The sequence below is a fragment of the Convolutriloba macropyga genome, chromosome 3 (assembly GCF_964194025.1).
Source record: "Convolutriloba macropyga chromosome 3, txConMacr16.3, whole genome shotgun sequence".
Classification (NCBI taxonomy): domain Eukaryota; kingdom Metazoa; phylum Xenacoelomorpha; order Acoela; family Convolutidae; genus Convolutriloba; species Convolutriloba macropyga.
The window spans coordinates 51,722,288-51,739,296 of NC_134470.1; positions in this window are offsets into that span (position 1 = coordinate 51,722,288).

Here is a 17,009-nt window from a genome sequence, read left to right on the forward strand (position 1 = left end):
GTATAAATACGAAATGCATAACACGAATTATTCATTCATTCTTCAATTGATTCTTGCGAAACTTAGTGCTTTTTTCCATCCTCAGAACTTGTGAAGTTTTCTCATCTTAGCAGAATACCGGACGCTTACGAACCTAAACACCTAAGAAAATATTTGAAAAGGAAACATAAAAACTGCACACGGAACCTAAATATTAGTAGGAAACTAAACACCTAAGAAAATATTTGAAAAGGAAACATAAAAACTGCACACGGAACCTAAATATTAGTAGGAAACTACTAACAGAATAGCTTTGCAGAGAGTTATCATATGGCGACAGAGATCAAGAGCGTCATTCTGCAACACTAAAGAAACGGAATCAGAGAAAAATTATCACAGCTGAAGCTTCATAAAAAAAAAAACAATTGTCTCAAAATTCATGTTTATCTCAAATTAATGCTTATTCTTTTGGGAAATTTATCACTCAAAAACAAGCAAATTCTGGATGCCGTGTTACAACTCCCCAATGTCAAAATTGTTCCATCGATCTCCAAGAGGTATGGAATATTCATTATTAAAAATAAATCAAACTCAACAAAACTTAAACTCCAAGAAGGTGATATACACGAACTCATAGAATCTAATACAGGAAAAACCAGCTTAATAACCTCACATAAAGCAATACGCATGACCTGCCCACTTTGTCGATTGAAAACAAACGGACAAGATCAACAGGAGAATTGTTCTTTTCACTCATAAAATACAACAACAGATATGGCCGCACCGCACCCACCACACGTATCGCTCAAACGTTTTGCCGGGCTACCCAACGAAAACTGGGACCAATTTGAAGGTCTTTTGAGAGCAAGCATAGCAGTTGCCAGAATTCCGGCAGATCATAACCAACAAGCCCGATACCTACATTTACACCTCGACGGAAACGCATTAAACTATTATCTACGCTTACCAGAAAACACACGAAACGACCTTGATGACGCATTAGAACAGTTACGCAACCGCTACTCAGGCCCAGACCAACGGCGTAATTTTGAGTTAGACTTACAGAGCAGGAAATTTGATCCCGTGAAGGAACAACCAGACGATTTTCTAACTGACTTAAAGCGGCTTAGCAATCGTCGATGACGTTGGTGCCGGAATTGACCGCAATGACGAGCGGACAAGAAGAATCCGAGAACAGTTTATACAGGGGATGCCCTTCAAATATAAAAAAGTTCTTCTCAGAGAATTGGACAATGTCGGAGTAAACGACTTATGCTCCATAGTCAAAAGACGACTTCGAATAGACCAATTAAACCCAGAGCCAGCACACACCACAGCCTTCAACTCACTAACAAGCTCCCAAAACTCTGCTTTTAACCAAGCGGTCGAAAACATAATGGCAGCAGGAATAGCTTCAATTCAGGCATCAGTCTCACAAACAACGCCACCAAGATGGCCGAACACCACCCAAAATAAATTTAACAAGCCTTTCACAAACTACAACAGAAATAACACAGCATACAGAACGCCAAACCAAAATAGAAGCTTCCCAGGTTATCAAAACCGTCCTTTCTATCGAGGTAGAGGAAGAGGTACAAACGCGATAAGCAGATACAACAACCAAAGTCAACAATACAACCAGCGACAACGATCTCCCACGCCAATGCGCACTTTTTTCAGGATATGCGCAAGCAACGAGCATACCGCACGTGATTGCACTCAGAGGCAACCACCTTATCGCGACGCAAAAATGCCATTCAACCAACAACCAAAAAATTGAATAACCTGCATGCTTTTCTACAAAAAATTTCTTACTGTACAACTAGCTATAACGAAAATGTCTTCCTAATTCCTATTCAATTAGGCTCAGTTACAATGAAAGCGATAGCTGACACTGGAGCATTTAGTAGCGCTATGTCACAAAAACATTTTGATAAAATCTAAAATCATCTAACGCAAAAACCCATAAAAAAGGCACCACCGGAAACTGGCCATTTAGAGCTCACAGAGGACTTTATGGTTTTTGAGAAACTCTCCGGCATATTACTTGGATTCCCCTTTTTCGACAAAAACGAAATAACAATCGACGCGCACAACCGCTATCTACATTTCCCTGAATTCACATTTCAGCTGAATTTGATGCTGACGGCAGGCTCAAAAACATCAAAACGATTCAATAATAAGCGTAAAATTTATCTAAAAACAACCACTCGAGTTATAATTAACCCCGGTGAACAGAAATTAATTGAACTCAAGCCTTATCAACCATTAGAAGCAGATCACCAAATTGGAATAGTAGAGCCTACAACAAAACTCGAAAACATAGGAGTCTGCCTTACGAGTACGATAAACAAAATGCTAAAGGACAAACCAATTCAACTAATGGCTATCAACACAACGGAAGTACCGATCACAATCGAAAGAAACGCACTACCTGCAACCTTCACGATAATAACACCCGAACAAGCTCGCTATCTTATCCCATTAGAGCCCAAGTTGCTGGAAACAGATAATTTCTCAAAGACAACAAAAACCATATCGAAACATATTGAGAAAGTAGCGAAGGGCCAGCTAAATCACATCACAATTAACCACAACGCAAAATATTGGTTTCCAACCCCAGAGACAACTCAAGATCCATCCAAACTCACAGGACTAGAGAAACGGATTTACGAAGAACTCATCCGCTTCAAGAAGAGAGAGTCCATTCGACCACTGGATAACGTAGAGGATCGAAAAACGTTTTTGGACTCCTTTAATTGGCACGGAAGTGTCCTAACAGACGACGAAAAGAAGAAGACAGAGAATCTCTTATTGGAATTCAACGATATATTTACAAGACATCGCCTTGACATTGGCTACACCTCAAAATTCTCAGTAAAACTGACGCCTGATACTGATAGACCAGTATATTCAAAAAACCAAAGAGTTTCCATCCACCTCAAAGACGATCTCCTAGTAGAACTCGCCTTATTACAATACTACGGCGTGATTACAACGTTGCCATTCAGTAGATATTCATCACCAATCTTTGCAAAAAGAAAACCGAATGGAAAACTACGAATATTAATAGATCTGCGTAAAATCAACCACCTGATTCGAAATGACTATAACAACAACAATTTCGCAATAGCAACACTGGCTGACGCAGGAAGCCATCTTGCAGGCAAGAAGCTCTTTTGCAAAATGGACGGAAGCCATGGATACTACTCCGTGCCAATGGCCGACGAGCAATCTATTCAACTGCTCGCTTTCAATTTTGCATCGCGAACTTACGCATTTAGAAGATTAGCACAAGGACTGAGTAGAAGTGTCAGCGCATTCAGCTCATTCATGCGACAGAATCTTGACCCCGTAATTACCGCTGACAAATGTTTTCAATACGTAGACGATATTGGAGTAGGTGCCCATGATCTCCCAGATATGCTGGAAAAACTATCAGCAGTCTTCACGTGCATCAGAGAATCAGGAATGAAGCTAGCTACAGATAAATGCGCCTTTGGTCTGAAGGAAATTCAGTTCTTGGGGAACACGATAACTTCAGAGGGTTTAACCCCTATCAAACAGAAAATCGCGACGTTTCTCAGAACATTCAAGATGCCGAAAAATGTTAAGCAAACAAAAAGAATGATCGGTTTCTTCAATTTTTACAAAGCCTTCATACCGGAGCTCGGAGAAAAGCTGCTTCCTTTTTATAGAACACTTAAGAGAGAAACAGACTTTGAAATAAACGAGGAGCACAACATAATGCTAAAGAAACTGACACAAGATCTACAATCAGCCTGTGAAATATCACTGAGGCTACCGATGACCAATCGACAATATGTCATTATGGCCGATGCATCATTCTATGCTGCCGGATTTGTATTAATGATCGAGGATTACACCCAAACGGCAAACGGAACGTCTGAACACAAAATTTATGCACCTGTAAGTTTCGGATCACGTATTTTCAAACCAAATCAACTCAAGATGTCAATCTACGCGAAAGAATTTCTTGCCGTTCATTTTGCCCTTGATATGTTTGCAAACATCCTTTGGGGATGCGAGAAACCAGTACTAGTCCTAACAGACAACAGAGCTGTCACCAGATTCTTTCAAACAAAGATCATTCCGCCAACGCTGTGGAACGCATTAGATCACGTATTGAGTTTTGACATAATACTAGGACATATCCCTGGAAAAGCCAACCTCGCGGCAGACTACCTCTCAAGGATACACATAAACCCGAAGGAGAAACTCACACTTCGCATCAACTCGAAGATACCAATCAGTGAAGTCCAAATTGACACTACCGCCGAAGTCCCGGACAACTCAATTAATACACTCCTGCACGAAACATCCAAGGAAAACACTCCGAAACACTATCTTTTTCAGACCGTCAACGAAACAGATCAAACAGAAATCATTGAGGAGGTTCATATTCAACAAATAAAACCGGCGCAGCTCCAGGCAATACACGAACACAATCCAATGGACGACTTTGATACAACCGGTCACTCGCCATTGAATCTAAGAGCCGAACAACAAAAAGACTCAGACATCAAAAGAGTTATCCTTTGGTTCGAAAGAGGCCCACCAACAACCGCCCAATATCTCTCAGTAGACTTGAAAAAGTACCTGAAACAATACCCAAGACTCGCTATGTTTGACGGAGTGCTACACAGAAAGTTCTACAATCCTACGGGCAACAGCTTCATCAAACAATACTGTGTTCCAATTCACTTGCAAAAAGAAGTACTCTTCCGCATCCACAACAGTGTCTGGAGCGGACATAAAGGTGTGTCGCGTACCATAGCCGAATTTCGGAAGCGGTTCTATTTCCCCAATTTCACCGAAACACTAACTGACTACATCAGAAACTGCGTGACTTGTTTACAAACGAAACCTAGTCCCACAGCAGCTCTGAGACCACATCTACAACCAATGTCTTCCTTACAAAATTTTCCAGCAGATGTACTCCTCATCGACCTTGTCGGGAAAATGCACCCTTCACCGTACACCTTCATATTATCCGGGATAGATGTCTTCTCGAAATACTTATTCGCAGTACCTCTGATGAAAGGTGACGCCGACGTTGTAGCCCGAGCGCTTATATCTTCCTGAAACATTCATACATTCCATCACAGATAATCTGCGATCTAGGGACAGCTTTTACGTCACATTTAATGAGCGAACTCGCCACAATTCTTGAGATCAAACTCAAACACTGCACATTAAAACACGCACAAACAATTGGATTACTCGAAAGAAACCACGCCCCACTCAAACAAATTCTGCGAATCAATGAAAACCAAACGTCTTCTGACTGGCATAGATACGTTGACATTGCAGTATTCATACACAACACTACCTACGCTCAGCAATAGGGTGTACGCCATCAGACGTATTTCACGGACGCACGCCAGTCAACCCACTCGACCTACGCTTTCAAAACACACGTCTTTGGCAACACAAGCCAAAAGCGGATTGCATAAAGGAAATCCAGGATAAGACAACTGAGCTATTCGCTTCCGTGAAAGAAAATCTTATTCATTCATACCTCAAATACAAGAAATATTACGACAGGAAAGCCAATGCATCTCCTCTGATAGAACAAACTTATTGCCTCATTTTGGACCCAAAATGTACAACCCAAATCGCAACTATGAACAAACAACAGAGCAGATGGATTCCTATGTACCGAGTGGAAAAGAGACTCACAAATGCCAACTATATTGTGCGGAAAATTAACACAAACTATACACAATGTGTACACAGAATGCGATTGCGACCAATAAAGCCACAATATGAGATCCAAGACTTAGAATCAATCGACCCTCGAAATTTTGAGGCCGATCCCTCAATCCCTGAAGAGGAACGAGAACCCCAGTTCTTCGATAACCAGATCGAGAACCACATCAACCAAGAAGCAATGACTCTACCCAGAACAGTGCCAGAAACCAGATCAATCAGTTTCAATCAAAATGTACAAACGGCGAGCTTCTCAGCACAAGAACCGCCAACAAACCATCAACAAATACAACAGGAAACTATATACGACGAAAATACATTCTTTGTGGAAGGCTCAGTGCCGTCTGAAGCAAGAGAAACACCAGAAACAATAGATGTGGGAGACTACGTCTTTTCTGCAAACAGTAATTTCCCTCAAACAGATGCACGATTTGGCTCACAAAGACCCTACAACCTGAGACGAAGCGACCACCTTGCATTGGCAAGAGAGCACTCAGTATATAACAGCTTACAAGTCTCCAAAGAAGATCCGCAAGTGAAAGTGATCACTTACTTCCCACTCAGTCATTACCCTGACCCTGACCTCTCCATTGCTTTCAGTGATGCAGAAAATAGCGATATAGAAACTAGCACCAGTGACCCCGAGTCCTCGCTTGAGTTCTATTTCTCAATAGCCTCGGCAAACATCGATGATACCTTCAATTCTGCGGAAACCAACACTTCAATGCCCCAAAACAATGATGCAACTGAACAAACACCAGGAATGGAAGATTCTCTACGAAATTCAGCAAACGAATTAGCAGTAACCAACTCCCAAGAATGTAACGAGGTAGCATCGTACGACGATCCAGCACTCGAAACAACAGAAACTGACTCAGACATTAATTTCCAAGGTCCTAGGCACTCATCGCCATTAAGGCATAGGGTACCTCCCAGAGAATTAATAGACCTAGGTCCCATTTTACCAAACAGAAGGCGGGTCATTCCACTAACTCTCCATAGGCAACAAATTGACGGTAATCTTCATCAAACTCTGGACTACGCAACGGATACAGAAGATTCTTTACTATGACGTCATTACTTTACTGCTCCTTTCTTATTGGCTATTATCTCGCCCAATCACAATCGTTTGTATTCACTATATATACCACAAAAATAACTGGTAAAAATCACTCTTCAACTTTACTCACTTCGAAATCAGCAGCATTCTCAACTCGAAAAAAAACAACCCCATTCACTAACCATGTTCAATTACCTTCCAGAACAAGCTATAACCTGCTTCCTACTTTACTTATTGACAAATATTCAAACCACCTCAAGTAACCAGCCAGCAGTGGCAACTAAAGATGGTGTATTTTTTAACTTACATCAGAAAATTCTCTTAACAGAAAAATTTGTAAAGACAGAAATCCTAGTCTCTTACCCAGTCTACAATAAAACAGTAGAGTCGAAACTTACAAATCTCACTCGAGAACTGGCAAGTATGTGGACTTCAAAGAATTATGGTTGCCCACTCAATTATACCAACATGACTGAATCAACATCTGGTTTACAATGGATCGCGAAACAAGCTATCATGGAAAACGAACTCGCACAGCAGGATATCGAATCCTTAAAAATAGAAATGTCACAACTCCTCCGCTCACACGCCGCAACGGACACAACTTTTTCTCGAAAACCAAGGGCAGCAGCGGCTGCAGCCGCAGCTGCTGCAGTTCTGGGAATTGGCATTGGCGCAGGAGACAAACTCCTGTGCTTTATCAAATCGGTATTTGGCGGATGCGACAAACGGGTAAAACGAAACCACGAAAACATCAGACAAGCCATGGCTTACCTCCAATACCTGACAGAACACGTCGAACAAATAACAACTTCACAGAACGAAAAATTCTTTGTGGTCTCAGGAGAACTTAAAGCAATAAAAGAGGCGCAGGACGAGATAATTAAAACCCAAAACAGGAACTGGGAGCTAGCAGAGGGGCAGTTCACTGCGCTCCGTCAGAATGTCCACCATATGAGAAACTGCCTACAATACCTTTATGTACGCGAACAAATAAACCAACACAGTCTTGTCTTAAGCAATATCTTTCAGACAATTCTGGCGAACATTAAAACCTACAGAGCAGCTCTGTACACCTTTAGAATTAATGTTCTGAATTCACTAACACCACTCATGAACCAGCTATTACCTATGTCGCTGGTACCTCGTCAGCAGCTCCATGAAATTCTTACAATGGTACACTTACAACAAAATGGGCTACAGGACCGATTGTCACTTGCCGTACCAATTCAAGACATTCGTACTATGAAACAAAATTGGTCACACAAGTTGAGGCAATTGAATCAGGTCTGATCCTGACACTGGCCATACCGATGGCATCAAAGAGCACAGTTATGAATGTGCTGCATGCCATTCCCATCCCCATGCCAGACGGGGATACAGGCAAAGCATTAGTTTGGCGTCTAGAAGCCAAATACATGGCCGTCTCGGACGACGGAGAAGAACTCGCGTTTATCGATGACAAAGAGCTCGAAAATTGTATTGGGTCCCAAAAATATGCAATATGCACAAAAGCCATACCTACAGAGCAGACTTATCAGTCTTGCATGGCTACACTTTTATACCACGACGACGAGCTACTTGCATTGCAACGCTGTCAATTGGATTTAATCGAATTGCCATTGACTGAAAAGGCTCGCAATCTCGGCTTCGGTCGTTGGTTAATTACGTCGGCAAGCGACGACTACACACTCATCGAGAGCGCAGGGAATGGCAGCAATCCCTTAGCAAGGATTGAACATCCTGGATGCAGAGTTTGCATCATTACACTGGGATGTGGAAAACAACTACGTGGACCAAACATTCATTTACGATCAGATCTTACAGCTTGCGATTCGGTACCGGCAATACGACTTGACTTCCAACTACCTGACCCAATAAGTACCATCTTTAACCTCCTACCGCCACTTGAAGAATTTCCAAGTTTCTCATCAAGATCAGAAGCACAAATCCAAATTCTACATCAGATACAGCCACAATTCCAACAAATTGACTCAAGAAGAACCAGCAAACAAACGATCGAAAAGATAGCCCAACCAATTCTGGAGAAAATTCAAGCACTGAAGCCCAAGCTTGAAAACAGACTGAAAGAATACATTCCATGGCAGATGTCACTATTATTTGGATTCCTTTCTTTCCTGATAAGTGTTTTTCTGCATCTCACATACTCACATTTTTTACATAAATGGGCAAGACTACACCGCAGGTTTCCTTTCCGAATAACACACGAAGGGAGAAAGATCAAAACGAAGCCAGTGCAAGTAGTTGCAATCAATGACTATGAATATCTACAAGAGCATCCTGAACACCCACTACATAAATGTTCACTTGTTCTGCCTTTGGAAATTAAAAACGAATTTGACACCCAGCAGGACAACGATAGCACACGAGTACGTACACCCTACACCTTCTTGAGGGACTACATCAAACGACTGAAAAGATCGGAAGAGCCCACACTAACGATTGAACATTTTAACAGACCTCCGCCAGTCACTTCTCAACCAATTTACACTCATATACCAGAACATGCACAACCAAAACTACCAACCCATTACGGGGCGTACCCTCTCAGAACCATGAACACCGGAAGTGTTTAATAAGGATTCAAAAAGTTCTTTATAAAAAACAAAAAACAAAAATTTTTTTTTTGCAACGAAAAATTCGAAAAAAAAACGCCTAAGTCCAGAAATTTTCCCTTGGGAAGACTAATTTTGGAAAAAATTACAAGTGTCGGAAAAAATTTTCAACTTTAAAGTGCGATATCTCGAAAACTAGAAGAGCTACGACCCTCAAACTTTCAGCCCAAAATTCGGATTCAAAAAAAAAGAATAACGGATCCCCGGGCTCCTCGTGGAACCCGGCTTAAAAATTTTTCCTAAGTCTTTCCTCAAAGATACTATTTCAAAAATTGGGGGACAAAATCTACAAACCGGAAACTTAAAAGAAAACAAAAAAAAAGAAAACTCTTACATTACAATGCTAATCTCATCAGCCTCCAAAACGCGGCTTAGTTATCAGCTCAAGCGCTAAAAAAGTTTGCGCCTAAATAATCGCAGTCCAGCATTAATATAAAAACCAACGGAAAAACACGCGAAACAGAAATTAGCAACAACGGTATTCTTAATATTCGAGCAAAAGCAGACCTGTCAGCTTCTTTGATTTTCAAATCCAAAAGGAGGACATCAAGGACCATCAAACTCTAGTAACAAAACAACAACCAAGGAATCACTTCTAAACAACGGGGAAAAATGATAAATCAACTTACCTGCCACATAACAGCATCAAATAAAAGTAATTTCAAATAAAACGAAATCAAATACAGTTTTAACCTCACACGGGGAAGCGAACGTGTGAAATGCAACAAAATTCAGTTCCCCAAAAATGAAAAATATACACGAATTGCAAAAAGCTAAAGCAAAAATGGCAATTTGAATTACCAACCAATCACAGGATAAGGAATTAATTTCAGAAAAGCGGAAATATTTGGGGAAATGCACTATTTCACTATTTATTCCTTGAATGCAGAAAACAGATTCCAGTAGCAGCATTTACCCAATTGTATGGAAAAACAAAACTTTGAATGGCTGAACCAATCTACGAATTTTTCATAGAAATACAAAATCCAATCTTTACATCCCTTAATCATTACAACGCCACAATCGACAGTTATAGAATCTCCTTTTTCTTACACCAGGAACCCCTTGTCCAACTTAATATACGCCAGGAATTTATTATAAACGACACAGTAACCGTGCACACATACCCTGTCATAATTGACTACACATCCCCCGTTTGGTCAGAAATCCAAAACTGCATAAATAACAATAACCAAAACGCCAACATTGATTTCATTTTTCACCATCCTTTAGTTATTGGCAGCCTCCCTCAACACTCACAGCAACCCGAGCCTATCCCCGACACCCCAGAATCCCCCGACTACGATATTATTTCAGATGAGCCTTTAACCCCTTCCCCAATCGCAAGTTCCCCCTTCAGCCAACCCCCTTACTCGCCATAGACAATCCCAAACTAAAATCCCAAACACATTAATGTCCAGGTCCTCAACCCCCGAATTTCTTTCACTCGAACATTATGAAGACACTCTCCCATATTTTGATTTTATACCCACACGATTTACCCTATTTATGTATTTTTATATAGATTTTAATATTTCCTTATGTTATTTTGATCAATACCTTAAATTTCCTGACGAGTCCATTCTATTCTGGGTAACCACTTTGGAAAATACTACCCACAAAGTAATTTTCGAAAAAAATTCTCCCTCCTACACTGACGTTATTTCATTTATAGAACTTAGCACAGAGGAATTTTTACACGGGGAATTTGAATTAATAAATATCAATTAAAATGAGTAATTTGAACGATAACGTAAATTCGCCCTTCATTAATTGGGATATTTACCGACAAGACCATGACGCAGGTTACTTCCCAACAATTCTCCCTTTCCCCATGTACCTTTACTTGCGTCATGGTCGCCGAGCAATGCTAGTCACATTTGACGACTACATTGTCCGCAATGACGGTACCATTTCCCTTTTTGTAGAATTTGTTGACCCGGGATACACCCTAAAGACCGTCACCTTTAGCCCCAGCTGTTTTGACTATCAACAAGTTCTCGACAGTCTCCAAAACCCCAGCAACGACACCCTCGAACCAACATTCGAACTACACAATGAATGATTCCCTGTTACTTCGACCCGCCCCTCCTCATACCCCTGCACACTAATCTCATTCCCCACTAAAATGCATTTTGATGTAAACCTTGTGTGTACATATTGAACAAGATTCCATTATATTCCTTTTACAAATTCTTAACAAAAACTTAGAAAATTACAAAAAAAGCAGAATACTCACATTTAACCCCTTTTTACCGTTCAAAACACTTTTGTACTCATTCTTATCTAATTACTTAGACCTCTGTCATCGTCGAAGACCGCATGAGAGAGCGCGAACAACCACTACAAACCACTCAGCACAACATATTAGGTGAGAGAAAAGCTCTTAAAAAAAAGTGTATGTTTCTCCGGAAAAAGTGTTACGCGGGTAAATTGACATCAAACTCTAACTAATTACACTTACTTCTTCCCAAAAAACTTACCTTTAACTCTGAAGCAGTACTTCCCAACACGGGCCAATTATTTTTTTAACGAATACCCTACATCAAATTGGGTACGTCGAATTGACAAAAAGATCGATTTCTTCTCAAAAACAATTATTCTGCACCTGAATTGGCATCAAACTATTATTTTTCAACCATATTTGTAGACATATATCACAATCTTAACTCGGAATAACAATCTTTAAAAGGTCGGGCAACCACTTATACATTAGAAAAGTGAGCAAAAATGCGATAAAGAAATAATCACAACTCACCCTAATCACAACTCACTTGAATCCTTTGGCGGGAGGAAAGAATAGACGAATTTGCTCTCATCGTCCACGATGTCGTCACTTTTGGCTGTTTTTCGTTTACCCCCCCACTTAGGCTTACGCTTATATGATTTAGTCTTAATTATCAAATCATTTCTCACTAATGATTGAACGTGCTCTGTCACATCAGTGGAGCCGCCTACTTTTATATCCCTCTCCAGAGCCCATTCGAGTAAACCTCTTTTCCCTTTATCATTTAAAATTTTCTTAACAGCCCCTTTACGTACTCCAATTCCAAAGGAATTGAAAGTTCTCCGACCCACATCAACATTTTTTAAATCTTGCGCCTCTCAACCAGTTACTAGAGAAACACCCTCGGACACAGTCAAAACAGCGTGGCTACAAAGGGAGGGTTGACAGAGCACGCTTGAACTATTTGATAAATAAAACCAGATATCAGTCCCTAAGTCACTAGCGTTAGGCCCTCGCTTAATCAAATTCATCAAATACTGAGGTGTCCCCATTACATTGTCAAACCCTATCGATGTATTGTAACTACCGCAAATTAGGAACAGTTTCTCTCCCACTACTGTTTTCGAAATGCTATCGTCACCGCCTATTTCAATATGGGCGCGGGTCCACCATGGACCAAACTGTACCATAGCATATCTTCTGGTACAGTGCAAATTTTCGGGCACGCTTCCATTTAAAATTCCCTTAACATTAAAAGTCCAGCCCGCTGAATCGTCTAAACCTTGATAGGGATACACCTCAGTATAAATACGCGAGGCCTGTTCATAGTTTGACAAATTCGACAGAAAATCTCTTACTTCGTACAGGCTATTTATTTCATTAATACTTCTACAGAAATCATTACTTAGGCCCACTATCTCCTCGTTCCTTATTTCAAGTGGCACCCTAGGCCAACCATTTGCCCCAACTAAGCCCCCCGCCCTTCAGTTACTAATTTCGATTTCAAACCCTCCCAATTATTAATACCAGTGCCATCTACCCAAGGCACTTCCTTCCACCCAATGCTCATTAGTTTTTCCCGATTACAATACTCCCCCTTAAAACTCTTAATAGATGCCACCAATTCCATTCTCTGTCGTGTTGATCTAAAAGATCAAATCTCTTACAGAAAATAATCATACTGAAACCCATACTCATATTGTTCTTAACCATACCTTTCTGCTGACTGACTTGATAACACATTCGAATATTTTATTCCCAATAACTGTCTCGCCATACCAATTTTAGTCTGAAATATAACAGTCCAAACAGTTGATACAATAACGAGGCTTCAGAATAACGAAAACAAACGTTTCATATAATAAAAGACAAAAAAAAACTAGTTCAATGTATGCCCCCTACCCCAACTCTTGAAAGAAATCTCGTGACCGATAGCAAATAGAATACATTAGTTATTCAAATGCAATTCCAATCTCTGATTAATAACCCTCCCTTCCATCAATCTACCTCAATTTCTGTCAAATTATATCCCCTGAGCCCACAAATCCAATCAGGAAAGGACACTATGGCACCACATCCATCAATTCCATTCACCACAAAACTTCCATCAATTTTATGCAAATCTGACTTTCAATCACCTGCGTCACACTGCAACTAATGGACTCTATTCTACTACTGACGCCAACATTGACAAATCCACACACCAAATAAACCAAATCGATAGAAGAAAATGACTACCTTGAGCAATTCTCAACTGAAAAATTTGATGAAAACTGAAACAGAGACTCAAACTCATTACTTAATGGGTTTTCCAACCCATGCTAAACGCTTTTCTAGATAGCCGCAGTATCGAGCATGAAGACTCAAATAAAACTTATAAAATATTCACTATCTATTAATAGAATGAACTCAATTCTGATTGGACAAAAATGTAAAAAAAAAGTATAAATACGAAATGCATAACACGAATTATTCATTCATTCTTCAATTGACTCTTGCAAAACTTAGTGCTATTTTCCATCCTCAGAACTTGTGAAGTTTTCTCATCTTAGCAGAATACCGGACGCTTACGAACCTAAACACCTAAGAAAATATTTGAAAAGGAAACATAAAAACTGCACACGGAACCTAAATATTAGTAGGAAACTACTAACAGAATAGCTTTGCAGAGTTATCATAGCGACAAATTAAGATTTTATGTTTATGATCTATTTTGTACCGGGTCTAGATCTCTAAAATCAAAAGTATTTCTCCGTGGCAACTTTCATTGTTGTTCCAATTTTTCTTTAGAAATGGGGGACATTACTGGTGGTTTTATCCTATGTTTCACAGAGAAACGCTTTTTTCTACTGGGATGCATGACAATGCACAATGCCTGGAGTTTCTGCAGTAGTTAATTTTTTAAAAATCAAATTGACTGATTTGAAATTTTCAGTCGAGTTTATTACAATAAAGAAAGTTGTACTCAATAAATGCTCCACAGAATGTTGTTTATTGATATCCAAAACAGCCAATTTTGTGTTGAACAGGTAGAATTTTTTGCCACGCTTGAGATGTACTGTTGCAATTTGCTGTGATATTTCTGACAAACTGACACTGTCCTTGTCTTTGTTCCGATCCCATATTATTGGGGGAGGAACTATTTGCTCAACTATTTTTTTCTGTTGAGTCAACTTTGGCCTACCGATATATCCGTCGTAGATTTGTGAGGGGCATTAGAAATTTTCTCAAGCGTGAAATCTCATATTCAAAAAGATACTTTTAGTTACATTTTTCTGTCCATATTCTGCGGGAAATACAGGGTCATAACCTATTGATACAATCTTTTAAAACTCAGATGAGATCTACGTTTTTCTGAATTTCCCAACAGAGAGTTCTGGATTTCAAGCTTTGCCATCTTTTAAATTAAATTGATTTGTATACAAAATGCATATTTTATTTTTGATACAGAGATTTTGTTTGCTCGCAGATGTTGTTGTAGTTTTTGCAGCCTCGTGACTTAGTATCACTAATAAAAAAGATCTATTTGGCTTCTTTAAGTGGTATAAACCAGCCCATCGCATGCTATCAGTTATCAAGGTGCTGATGCCTAATGGCTCTTATGAATTAAATTTAATTGTTTTCAGTTATTTTTTATTTAGTTTCGTTTTTTCAGTGATTTTTTGAACTTTTTAATCTGATTTCAATCAACTTGCTGCTTATTGTCACTAATGATGACATGATGACACCCATTCTCTCTCTGGGAAAACGAAAATTAATTAGCTCAGTCTTTTGATGTTTTAAATAATGGTTTTATGACTTTGATACTACTTTGATACTACTGCATATATAATTTTAGCTCTCGTCTTTCTGAATTTTATGAGGTTTCTTAGATATTAATGTTTCATTTTTTAGGATATTGAAGCTATTTAATGTCCTCAAATGATAGCTGATGGTTTTTTTTGACGTTGAATTTATTTTTTCTCGAAAATTTAAGTGTACTCTTTTGCCCTTTGATCTTTTTGTGATTTCGTAATTTAGTCTATTGACGACAAGGCCTGTCCGTTTTGCGAAGAAAACATTTTTTTTCTGTTTTGGTTTTTTTCGTCTTTTCGCTAATTGTACCTCAAATCTATGTTCGCAAAAAATTAATTTTCGATCTGGTCATTTTTGCTGTCTGTACAGATAGTCCTTTTACAAACACGCCATTGATGTTGAAATGAGATGCAAGTTATCATCCATATATTTTTAAGATAATTACGTATGGTTTTAACGGCTTGAACTTAGATGTAAAATTTTTTTAAATTTTTGTGTTTTGCCTGTTTTTGTTTTTACTTTGTAGTCTTGCGACTTAGCTTAAACAATGACAGGTCTCATTGGCTTGCTAAGGAGCTACTTGTGAACCTATCTATTTGTTTTTTGGTTAAAAAATTTTTGATGTTTTAAGTTTTGAACTTAGTTGGTTTTGCAAATTTATTTTCAAACTCAATGGATTTCTCTAACGTTGCCCGTTTTTGTTCTCTTTTCGACTTGTTATCTTGTCTAATTAAGGACAGCTTGCATGTGCGCTCTAGTGAAGCACATATTAATTTACACGGTTTGGGTTTTATGTGATGCTATTTTGCGATGCTGTCATCGGTCCTCTAATGTAGCATTATTTTAATCATAAGGGTTTGAGTTTCTACAAAAAACTATGGGCATGTTTAGAATATAATTATCAAATGCTTAATACCGATCCTCCTTGTTCGTCATGTTTTCTTTTTTTGCGCGCAGGTAAAATAAGATTTCAAAATTTTTTATTGTTGATAATTTACAATCAAAATTAGCTGGTGTTTTCTGAAAAACAGAACATTCAACACTAATTTTTTTTTGAGCTGGGTTGGCATATGATGTAGGAACTAACCTTATCAGCTTCCGAATGAGTCAATTTTTTTCTTAAAAAACTTTGTAGAAAACTTTAATTGTTTTTTTTTGTTTTCAACCGATTGATTACAAATGAGCGTAAAAACGACAAGAGCGTAAAAAGCAAATGTGGTTCTCAGGAAAAATTTGTTTGGGAAAACAGAAGACTTCGATGAGTTTAGATCTCTCAAAATAGCGAAAATATGTTTTCATGTAAAACTAAAAGCAGAAAAATAGTTTCTTTTCTATATTCTAGAGCTTTTTGGAAACAATTCTTCATATTTCCAGAGAATTATTGATCTCAGAAATTTAAAAACCATGGAGACATAAAAACTGGTCTCGCGAAATTCACTACAAATCAACAATTTTTTTTCGAAAAGTAGATGGAAAAAGTTTTCTGTTTTGCATTCTTTGTATTTTGAGACAAGATCGTTCAAACTTATCTCCTCTAGGCTAATCCAATATAGAAGAGTTTGAGAATAACAGAGTTCGC